The following is an 11,978-nucleotide window of genomic DNA, read 5'->3' on the forward strand; positions in this document are numbered from 1 at the left end:
TTATGAAGAGCCCTCAAAAAATATTCTTTAAAAAAAACACGCCTTGAAAAAATATTCTTTAAAAAACCCCGCCTTGAAAAAATATTCTTTAAAAAATCCACGCCTTGAAAAAATATTCTTTAAAAAATCCACGCCTAGAAAAAATATTCTTTAAAAAATCCACGCCTATTATTGGTCTCACAAAAAATATTCATTAAAAAATCCCCGGCTTGTGTCGCCCTGTGTATCTCCTACCAAATAGCGCGTGAAAATACTTTTCACCTTTTTCTCTCTATTTTTTTAAATTTATTGAATTAAAAGCGTGCACAAACAAAACAAAGCCATTGTTTTAATGCACAAAAATCAGAGCATTGCTGGGGTTGGTAATGCCCCAACACATGGATCCACGGACCGGAGTCTATTAATCTCTTCAATGCACCACAATTGCCGAGAGAAGTGCAATGCGTTTTTATAACCGATAGTTTTAAATTTAATGTTTAAATTAAAAAACACATTCGAATATGTTTTTCTGTTTGTTCTCAAAGCCAATGACAAATAGTTATTGCGTACCAGCAACTATTCACGTTATGTGAAATATTATTGGCGGCAAATAAATTTGTCTCGAATTAATTAATTTTTGAGAAATATTCAATAGCATGGATGGAGATTTTTAATTAAAATTAAGTTCGGAAAAAAGAAAAGTAATTCAAGGTCCATTTAAGGGTGTTTCAAGATGCAGAGGTCAGGTCTTCTCTTGAGACCCTTGTATATTTTTAATTAATTTTGAACAAAAAAATTTAATTCCGAACACAATAATTTTCGTAATGCTTCTTGATAACATTTCCCGTTTATTGTCCTTTGTTGTTCATTGCAAAATCTTCTCCACAATCATTTGAATGATGGAGAACTAACTAACTGTGAACTTTCCAATAATCTTCCACCCAACCCCTGTCACCCCCTCCACAGCTATTTTCATAATATGCAATTTAAAACCAATTGCATGCTGTGAAAAATCTGGTTGCATATTTTTCCAATTTTTTTCTGTTCTCCTTTCTGATCCTTTCACTGCTGCTGCTTCTTCTTCTTGATTTTTAGCTGGCACCATCAGTTGTGTCACCGTCATCACCACCACCACCAGTTGTTTGCTCAGCTTGACATTGTGTACACTCATAACTCAAACCGGTCACAGCCAGCAGCCCCCATTTGGAAGAGGAGACGTGCAAAGAAATTATAGCTGACACCTTTCGCCAATTCGCCATAGTTAGTCGCAGGATCTGTGTCTGTGTATCTAAATAGTCGTATATCAAAACAAAACAAAAATCCGTATGGTACAATTCAGGACAGTTCGCTAGGAGAATAGATTATTTTTTGGTGGAGCTGGATATGGAAAATGGACATCGGCATGCTAATAGAAGAATATTTTTTCAATTGCCAACAGATGCGTGGATTTTTTAAAGAATATTTTTTCAGGGACCTACACAAGGCGTGGATTTTTTCAAGGCCCATCCAAGCCGTGAATTTTTAAAGAATATTTTTTTCAGAGACCTGCACAAAGCGTGAATTTTTCAAAGAATATTTTTAACAAGGCCTATCCAAGGCGTGGATTTTTTAAAGAATATTTTTTTCAAGGCCTATCCGAGGCGTGGATTTTTTAAAGAATATTTTTTTTCAAGGCCTATCCAATGCGTGGATTTTTATAGAATATTTTTTCAAGGCCTATCAAAGGCGTGGATTTTTTAAAGAATATTTTTTCAGGGACCTTCTCAAGGCGTGGATTTTTTAAAGAATATTTTTTCAAGGACCTCCACAAGGCGTGGATTTTTTAAAGAATATTTTTTCAGGGACCTTCACAAGGCGTGGATTTTTTAAAGAATATTTTTTCAGGGACCTTCTCAAGGCGTGGATTTTTTAAAGAATATTTTTTCAGGGACCTCCACAAGGCGTGGATTTTTTAATTTTTCAGGGACCTACACAAGGCGTGGATTTTTTAAAGAATATTTTTTCAGGGACCCATACAAGGCGTGGATTTTTTAAAGAATATTTTTTCAGGGACCCATACAAGGCGTGGATTTTTTAAAGAATATTTTTTCAGGGACCCATACAAGGCGTGGATTTTTTAAAGAATATTTTTTCAGGGACCCATACAAGGCGTGGATTTTTTAAAGAATATTTTTTCAGGGACCCATACAAGGCGTGGATTTTTTAAAGAATATTTTTTCAGGGACCCATACAAGGCGTGGATTTTTTAAAGAATATTTTTTCAGGGACCCATACAAGGCGTGGATTTTTTAAAGAATATTTTTTCAGGGACCCATACAAGGCGTGGATTTTTTAAAGAATATTTTTTAAGGGACCCATCCATACAAGGCGTGGATTTTTTAAAGAATATTTTTTAAGGGACCCATCCACACAAGGCGTGGATTTTATAAAGAATATTTTTTAAGGGACCCATACAAGGCGTGGATTTTTTAAAGAATATTTTTTCAGGGACCCATACAAGGCGTGGATTTTTTAAAGAATATTTTTTAAGGGACCCATCCACAAAAGGCGTGGATTTTTTAAAGAATATTTTTTAAGGGACCCATCCACAAAAGGCGTGGATTTTTTAAAGAATATTTTTTAAGGGACCCATCCACAAAAGGCGTGGATTTTTTAAAGAATATTTTTTAAGGGACCCATCCACAAAAGGCGTGGATTTTTTAAAGAATATTTTTTCAGGGACCCATACAAGGCGTGGATTTTTTAAAGAATATTTTTTCAGGGACCCATACAAGGCGTGGATTTTTTAAAGAATATTTTTTAAGGGACCCATCCACACAAGGCGTGGATTTTTTAAAGAATATTTTTTAAGGGACCCATCCACACAAGGCGTGGATTTTTTAAAGAATATTTTTTCAGGGACCTACACAAGGCGTGGATTTTTTAAAGAGTATATTTTAAGGGACCTACACAAGGCGTGGATTTTTTAAAGAATATGTTTTCAGGGACCTACACAAGGCGTGGATTTTTTAAGAATATTTGTTAAGGCCTATCAGAGGCCTTCATTGTGGAATGTCTCATATAAATTGTTGTACATCTTGTCTGCAGCAGATTTATAAAAATGCAGTAAAAGAATACGACAAGTTGATGACGGACTAGCCCATTCATCGCGTCACACAACAACACCCACGCCAACAACTACAAGGAAAATGTATATAAATAAATGGCAATAGCTAACCTAACCTAACAGGTGTCGGCGAAGGGCCAAAAGAATAACAACATAAATTGGTTACCATGTCAAGGAGTTGTGCGGGGTGGTGGTCGCCGTGTAGTGTGATGGTGATTCAACATGGTACGATGAAAGGGAATCGGTAAACTGCAATAAATACGATTAACATCAATTTCAGTCGATTGCTTTGCTGCCAGGATGGTGGTAACATTAGTTGCTCCTGCAGCTGCTACTGGAGCTCCTAAGGTTGTCCTGTTGTTAATGTCGCCCTCTTTCCAAAAGGACGAAGATCCCCCTCCTCTAGTTACCTCATGTAATTGAATGGCTGGCTGTCATATTAGAAGGCGATAAAAACGAGACAACTTCAAAAGCAGGAAAAGAGAGAGTCAGAACGCAAAAAATTCTCCTTGTCTACCGGATACCATCGGGAAAAAAACTATATAAATATTGAAGACGTCGATTGTTGTTTCAGGTCTTCTTGTTCTTCTTCTTCGTGTTACTTGTTATTGCATCTGTTTTCCATTTTATTGTGCAAACAAATTAGTTCATGCAAATATCTATACCGACAAATGCTCCGAAGCGAATGAACGCCACTACGAAAAGGAGAAAATACTATCAAAAGATTATAAAGTCTTGGTCAATTATTTTCCCAAGATGATGATGCCATTTAAATGGCGGACCATTGATGCGGAATTCAATTTAAATGGGTAGGGAGGAATAATAGGTTTTGATTGGATGTTAAAGCCAATAATTGATTGTTAATGGAAAAATATAATCTTTAAAAAATCTACGCCTTGGAAAGGGCTTGAAAAAATATTCTTTAAAAAATCCATGCCTTGGATAGTCCTTGAAAAAATATTCTTTAAAAAATTCATGTCTTGGATAGTCCTTGAAAAAATATTCTTTAAAAAATCCATGCCTTGGATAGGCATTAAAAAAATATTCTTTAAAAAATCTACGCCTTGTTTTGGAAAGGGCCTTGAAAAAATAATCTTTAAAAAATCCACGCCTTGGATAGGCTTTGGAAAGGGCTTGAAAAAATAATCTTTAAAAAATCTACGCCTTGGAAAAGGCTTGAAAAAATAATCTTTAAAAAATCTTCGCCTTGGAAAGGGCTTGAAAAAATATTCTTTGAAAAATCCACACCTTGTTTAGGTCCCTGAAAAAATATTCTTTAAAAAATCCACGCCTTGGAAAGGGCTTGAAAAAATATTCTTTGAAAAATCCACATCTTGTTTAGGTCCCTGAAAAAATATTCTTTAAAAAATCCACGCCTTGGAAAGGGCTTGAAAAAATATTCTTTGAAAAATCCACACCTTGTTTAGGTCCCTGAAAAAATATTCTTTGAAAAATCCACGCCTTGGAAAGGGCTTGAAAAAATATTCTTTGAAAAATCCACACCTTGTGTAGGTCCCTGAAAAAATATTCTTTAAAAAATCCACGCCTTGTGTAGGTCCCTGAAAAAATATTCTTTAAAAAATCCACGCCTTGTTTAGGTCCCTGAAAAAATATTCTTTAAAAATCCACGCCTTGGATAGGCCTTGAAAAATATTCTTTAAAAAATCCACGCCTTGGATAGGCCTTGAAAAATATTCTTTAAAAATCCACGCCTTGGATAGGCCTTGAAAAATATTCTTTAAAAAATCCACGCCTTGGATAGGCCTTGAAAAATATTCTTTAAAAATTCACGCCTCTGTTGTTGGTCCCTGAAAAAATATTCTTTAAAAATCCACGCCTTGGATAGGCCTTGAAAAATATTCTTTAAAAAATCCACGCCTTAGATAGGCCTTGAAAAATATTCTTTAAAAATCCACGCCTCTGTTGTTGGTCCCTGAAAAAATATTCTTTAAAAAATCCACGCCATGGATAGGCCTTGAAAAATATTCTTTAAAAAATCCACGCCTTGGATAGGCCTTGAAAAATATTCTTTAAAAAATCCACGCCTTGGATAGGCCTTGAAAAATATTCTTTAAAAAATCCACGCCTTGTGTAGGTCCCTGAAAAAATATTCTTTAAAAAATCCACGCCTTGTGTAGGTCCCTGAAAAAATATTCTTTAAAAAATCCACGCCTTGTGTAGGTCCCTGAAAAAATATTCTTTAAAAAATCCACGCCTTGTTTAGGTCCCTGAAAAAATATTCTTTAAAAATCCACGCCTTGTTTAGGTCCCTGAAAAAATATTCTTTAAAAAATCCACGCCTTGTGTAGGTCCCTGAAAAAATATTCTTTAAAAAATCCACGCCCTGGAAAGGGCTTGAAAAAATAATCTTTAAAAAATCTACGTCTTGGAAAGGGCTTGAAAAAATAATCCTTAAAAAATCTACGCCTTGGAAAGGGCTTGAAAAAATAATCTTTAAAAAATCTACGTCTTGGAAAGGGCTTGAAAAAATAATCCTTAAAAAATCTACGCCTTGGAAAGGGCTTGAAAAAATAATCTTTAAAAAATCTACGCCTTGGAAAGGGCTTGAAAAAATAATCTTTAAAAAATTTACGCCCTGGAAAGGGCTTGAAAAAATAATCTTTAAAAAATCTACGCCCTGGAAAGGGCTTGCAACAATAATTTTTAAAAAATCTACGACTTGTGTAGGTCCTTGAAAAAATATTCTTTAAAAATCCACGCCTTGTTTAGGTCCCTGAAAAAATATTCTTTAAAAAATCCACGCCTTGTGTAGGTCCCTGAAAAAATATTCTTTAAAAAATCCACGCCCTGGAAAGGGCTTGAAAAAATAATCTTTAAAAAATCTACGTCTTGGAAAGGGCTTGAAAAAATAATCCTTAAAAAATCCACGCCCTGGAAAGGGCTTGAAAAAATAATCTTTAAAAAATCTACGTCTTGGAAAGGGCTTGAAAAAATAATCCTTAAAAAATCTACGCCTTGGAAAGGGCTTGAAAAAATAATCTTTAAAAAATCTACGCCTTGGAAAGGGCTTGAAAAAATAATCTTTAAAAAATTTACGCCCTGGAAAGGGCTTGAAAAAATAATCTTTAAAAAATCTACGCCCTGGAAAGGGCTTGCAACAATAATTTTTAAAAAATCTACGACTTGTGTAGGTCCTTGAAAAAATATTCTTTAAAAAATCCACGCCTTGTGTAGGTCCCTGAAAAAATATTCTTTAAAAAATCCACGCCTTGTTTAGGACCTGAAAAAATATTCTTTAAAAAATCTACGCCTTGTATGGGTCCCTGAAAAAATATTCTTTAAAAAATCCACGCCTTGGAAAGGGCTTGAAAAAATATTCTTTAGAATATTCTTTAAATATGAAAAATATTCTTTAAAAAATCGAGGCCTTGAAAAATATTCTTTAAAAAATCGAGGCCTTGAAAAATATTCTTTAAAAAATCCACGCCTTGGATAGGCCTTGAAAAATATTCTTTAAAAAATCGAGGCCTTGAAAAATATTCTTTAGAAAAATCGACGATTATTATAGTCCACGCCTCATGTTGGACCTTGAAAAATATTCTTTAAAAAATCCACGCCTTGGATAGACCTTGAAAAATATTCGTTAAAAAATCCACGCTTTGGAAATGGCTTGAAAAAATATTCTTTAAAAAATCCACGCCTTGGAAATGGCTTGAAAAAATATTCTTTAAAAAATCCACGCCTTGGATAGGCCTTGAAAAATATTCTTTAAAAAATCCACGCCTTGGATAGGCCTTGAAAAATATTCTTTAAAAAATGCACGCCTTGGATAGGTCTTGAAAAATATTCTTTAAAAAATCCACGCCTTGGATAGGTCTTGAAAAATATTCTTTAAAAAATCCACGCCTTGAATAGGCCTTGAAAAATATTCTTTAAAAAATCCACGCCTTGGATAGGCCTTGAAAAATATTCTTTAAAAAATCCACGCCTTGGATAGGTCTTGAAAAATATTCTTCCATGCCTTGTATAGGCCTTGAAAAAATATTCTTTAAAAAATCCACGCCTTGGATAGGCCTTGAAAAATATTCTTTAAAAAATCCACGCCTTGGATAGGCCTTGAAAAATATTCTTTAAAAAATCCACGCCTTGGATAGGCCTTGAAAAATATTCTTTAAAAAATCCACGCCTTGGATAGGCCTTGAAAAATATTCTTTAAAAAATCCACGCCTTGGATAGGCCTTGAAAAATATTCTTTAAAAAATCCACGCCTTGGATAGGTCTTGAAAAATATTCTTCCATGCCTTGGATAGGCCTTGAAAAATATTCTTTAAAAAATCCACGCCTTGGATAGGCCTTGAAAAATATTCTTTAAAAAATCCACGCCTTGGATAGGCCTTGAAAAATATTCTTTAAAAAATCCACGCCTTGGATAGGCCTTGAAAAATATTCTTTAAAAAATCCACGCCTTGGATAGGCCTTGAAAAATATTCTTTAAAAAATCCACGCCTTGGATAGGCCTTGAAAAATATTCTTTAAAAAATCCACGCCTCTGATGGTCCTTTTTTATTTTTGTTTTTTCATTATTGTTAAAATTATATTGTTGTTTGCACATTTTGTTGTTAAATATATTTTTATTGTTTTTGTTGTTATTAAATATTGTTAGCCACTTTGTTGAGTGTTTTGTTCAATTAATTCTGTTCCGCAATGACCTCATTGTTTTAGTTCAACCAAAAATTACATTTTATTTGCAATGAATGGATTTTTTGTTGTTGTCCCGTTTATTCGATGATATCGACGTCATTTTTATTCTGTTTATTTAGTAATTTTATAATAATAACAGCATAATAATAATGTTCAATAAATTAGTTAATTAATGTCGATAATGTAATCATATTCTGAAGAATATCCTGCAATTGTTTGCTTTTTGTGATAGTTGTTGTTGCAGTTTTCGGTAAATTGAAATATAATGTGTGAAATAATTGGTTGTTGTATGGTAATGAAAGTGGTTTTTAAATAGATACCTAGATGGTGGTTGAAGAGTGTTTAATAAATTGAGGTAATAGTTTTGAAATTAGGGCCACAAGGCGTGTATTTTTAAAAAAATGTTTTTTCAAAGACTATCAGAGGTGTGGATTTTTTTCAGGAATATTTTTCAAGGCGTCAATTTTTAAAAAATATTTTTTCAATGACCAACGGAGGCGTGGATTTTGTAAAGAATATTTTTTCAAAAGCCATCACAGCGGTCATGATACGAGACATGAATTTAGTTGCGGATTTATGGTTAACAAGAGAATAAAAGACCTCATCTCCAGATTCACTCCAGCAGATGCGAATTGCTATACTTACTTACTTACATAGCTGTCTTCTTACAGAACGTTTGTTCCATAAGCCGAGCTTAAAAAAGATTTCCAAGCGCGTCGGTCTTGGGCGCCAGTCCACCAATTTGTCTTTTCATCTAATTCGTGGCCTTCCCCTTCTACGGGAACCATCAGTAGGCTCGTTTTTATATGCCTTTCGAGCTGGGGTATTTTCATTCATCCGCACAACATGGCCTAGCCATCGTAGTCGCTGCAGCTCAATACGACTGACTTTGTCAATGTCCGCGTATAAATTGTAAAGCTCGTGGTTCATTCGACGCCGAAAGTCACCGTCGACGCAGATCGGCCCGTAGATCTTTCGGAGTGCCTTTCTCTCAAACACCCCAAGAGCTGCCTCATCTGCTTGCGCAAGTACCCATGCTTCTGATCCATATAATAGCACGGGTAGTATCAGCGTCTTGTAAAGTGTGAGTTTGGTCTGGCGGGAGGTGGCCTTGTTTCTAAACTGCTTACTTAGACCATAGTAGCATCTGTTGGCCATCACAGTCCTTCTCCGAATTTCAAAACTGATGTCATTCGTTTTATTTATGGCGGTACCAAGGTATATAAAGTCTTTAACTACCTTGAAGCTGTAGTTCTCAAGTTCCACAGTTGGTCCGAGTCTACTGGACGTCTTGCGCGTTGATACCATCAGCTTGGTCTTCTAGCCATTTACTGCCAGACCCACTTTGGCAGACTCCTTTTCAATTTGTTCAAAGGTGGCTGTTACCGCTCGCAATGTTCGACCCATTATATCGATGTCATCGGCGTAGGCGAGTAACATGTGTTGTTTGGTGTACAGAGTGTCATTTCTGTTCACCTTTGCGTCTCGTATGACCTTTTCCACCAGGATGTCACCTTGTCTGAATCCTCGTTCGGTATTGAAGGGCTCCGATAGGTCCTTTCCTACTTTAACTGCTGACCTTGTACCACTTAAAGTTATCCTGCATAGCCGTATTAATTTTGCAGGAATGCCGAACGCAGACATGGCTTTAAACACCTCTGAACGGATAGGGCTGTCGAATGCGGCTTTATAGTCGACAAATAGGTGGTATGTGTCGATGTGTTTTTCGTTGTTCTTTTCTAGGATTTGGCGCAGAGTTAAAATCTGGTCAATGGTGGATTTGCCAGGTCTGAAACCGCATTGGTATGGTCCGATGATGTCATTGACCATTGGCTTCAATCGTTCACACAGCACACTGGATAGTACTTTATATGCGATGGGAAGGAGACTTATTCCTCTATAGTTGGCACATATCGTCTTGTCTCCTTGTTTGTGCACGGAACACAGGATGCTGAGGTTCCAATCATTGGGCATGCATTCAGCTAGTCAAATTGTGCTAATCAGCTGGTGCATGCTCCTGACCAGCATTTGGCCTCCAGTCTTGAATAGTTCGGCTGGTAACCCATCGGCTCCTGCTGCTTTGTTGTTATCGGGCCGATTAATTGCTATAATCCGCATAAAAGCGAAGTTCTTCCACATCAGTCTTATTTGCGCCCATGCTCCTACCGAAGACAAAGATGAGATTTTAATGCAAAAATGGAAGGGGAAATATCTTTGGCCCCACCGTCGGAAAATTCAGCCTTCATGAAGAAACATCTGACAACGGCATGTGGTTGATTGACTTCGCGACAGCAAAAAATATGGTAGTTAGCAGCACCAGAATCAAGCATCTCGATATACACAAGGTCACCTGGATTTCTCCTGATCAAACAACGAGAAATCAACTCGATCATGTTGTGATAGACGGAAGGCATTCATCCAGTGTTTTAGACGTTCGATCGATCCGAGGAGCGAATATCGATTCGGACCACTACCTTGTAGCAGCCAAGGTTCGCACTCGTCTTAATGTGGCAGCATAGGTGCGATCTAACACAACACGGAAACTCGACGTCGAAAAGCTGCATACACAACAGTTAGCCGAGGCCTAATCCGCTCCACTTTCCCAACTGCTTGACGAAAGAACTTCTTGTCCCGATAATAATATAAAAGCACAATGACAAAGAATTGCCCACTCCCAACATACCGCAGCAAAATCAACACTTGGATACCAAAAACCACCATCAAAAAATCCATGGTACGATCAGGAGTGTCGTATTGTGAAAAACGCAGCGTATAGGGCAACACTGCAGACAGTAGTAACACGTAATGTGATGGAGAATTATCGGGAGAAAAGGAGAGAGGATAAACGTGTTTTCAGAAAAAAGGAGAAAAGAACAAGAAAAACGCGAGCGTGAGCAAATCGAGAGTACCTCCTGTACAGAATGAAGTCCGGAAATTTTACCAACGAATAAAACACCAAACAGAAGTCTTTGGTGCAGGCACATCTTCCTATAGAGATGAAGAAGGAAACCTGGTGACAGATACAGACAGCGGGTTGAGGATCTGGAAGGAGCATTTTGAAATGCTTCTGGTATCAAATAGTAGCGGTGAAGAGGATACCCAGAACCAATAAGAGATGATGGTATAGAGTGTATACCTCCTAGCCAAGATGAGGTCATAAAAGCAATCGGCTCAAGAACTATAAAGCAGCAGGAGCCGACGGGCTACCAGCCGAACTATTCAAGACTGGTGGTCAGATGCTGGTCAGAAGCATGCACCAGCTGATTAGTACAATTTGGCTAGAGGAATACATGTCCAATGATTGGGACCTCAGCAACCTGTGTCCCGTGCATAAAAAAGGAGACAAGACGATATGTGCCAACTATAGAGGAATAAATCTCCTTCCCATCGCATATAAAGTGCTATCCAGTGTGCTGTGTGAACGACTGAAGCCAATGGTCATTGGCCGTGATATCATTGGACTATACCAATGCGGCTTCAGGCCTGGCAAATCCACCATTGACCAGATTTTCACTCTGCGCCAAATCCTGGAAAAGACCCACGAAAAACACATCGACACATACCACCTATTTGTCGACTATAAAGCCGCATTCGACAGCCCTATCCGTTCAGAGGTGTTTAAAGCCATGTCTACGTTTGGCATTCCTGCAAAATTAATACGGCTATGCAGGATAACTTTAAGTGGCACAAAGTCAGCAGTTAAAGTAGGAAAGGGCATATCGGAGCCCTTCAATACCGAACTAGAATTCAGACAAGATGACAGTTTGTCGTGTAATCTTTTTAACATCCTGCTGGAAAAGGTCATACGAGACGCAAAGCGAACAGAAATGACACTCTGTACACCAAACAACACATGTTACTCGCCCACGCCGATGACATCGATATAATGGGTCGAACATTGCGAGCGGTAACAACTCCCTTTGAACAAATTGGTAATGAGTCTACCAAAGTGGGTCGGGCAGTAAACAGTGAGAATACTAAGCTGATGGTATCAACGCGCAAGACGTCCAGTAGACTCGGACCAACGGTGGAACTTGAGAACTACAGCTTCGAGGTAGTTAATGATTTTATGTACCTTGGGATCACCATAAATAAAACGAATGACATCAGTTTTGAAATTCGGAGAAGGATAGTGATGGCCAACCGATGCTACTATGGTCTGAGCAAAGAAATCAAAAGCAAGGCCACCTCCCGTCAGACCAAACTCACACTCTACAAGATGCTGATACTA

Source organism: Musca vetustissima, unplaced genomic scaffold (genome assembly GCF_032173495.1).
Source record: "Musca vetustissima isolate MV318-11 ecotype Yass unplaced genomic scaffold, APGP_CSIRO_Mvet_v1 utg16456, whole genome shotgun sequence".
Classification (NCBI taxonomy): Eukaryota; Metazoa; Arthropoda; class Insecta; order Diptera; family Muscidae; genus Musca; species Musca vetustissima.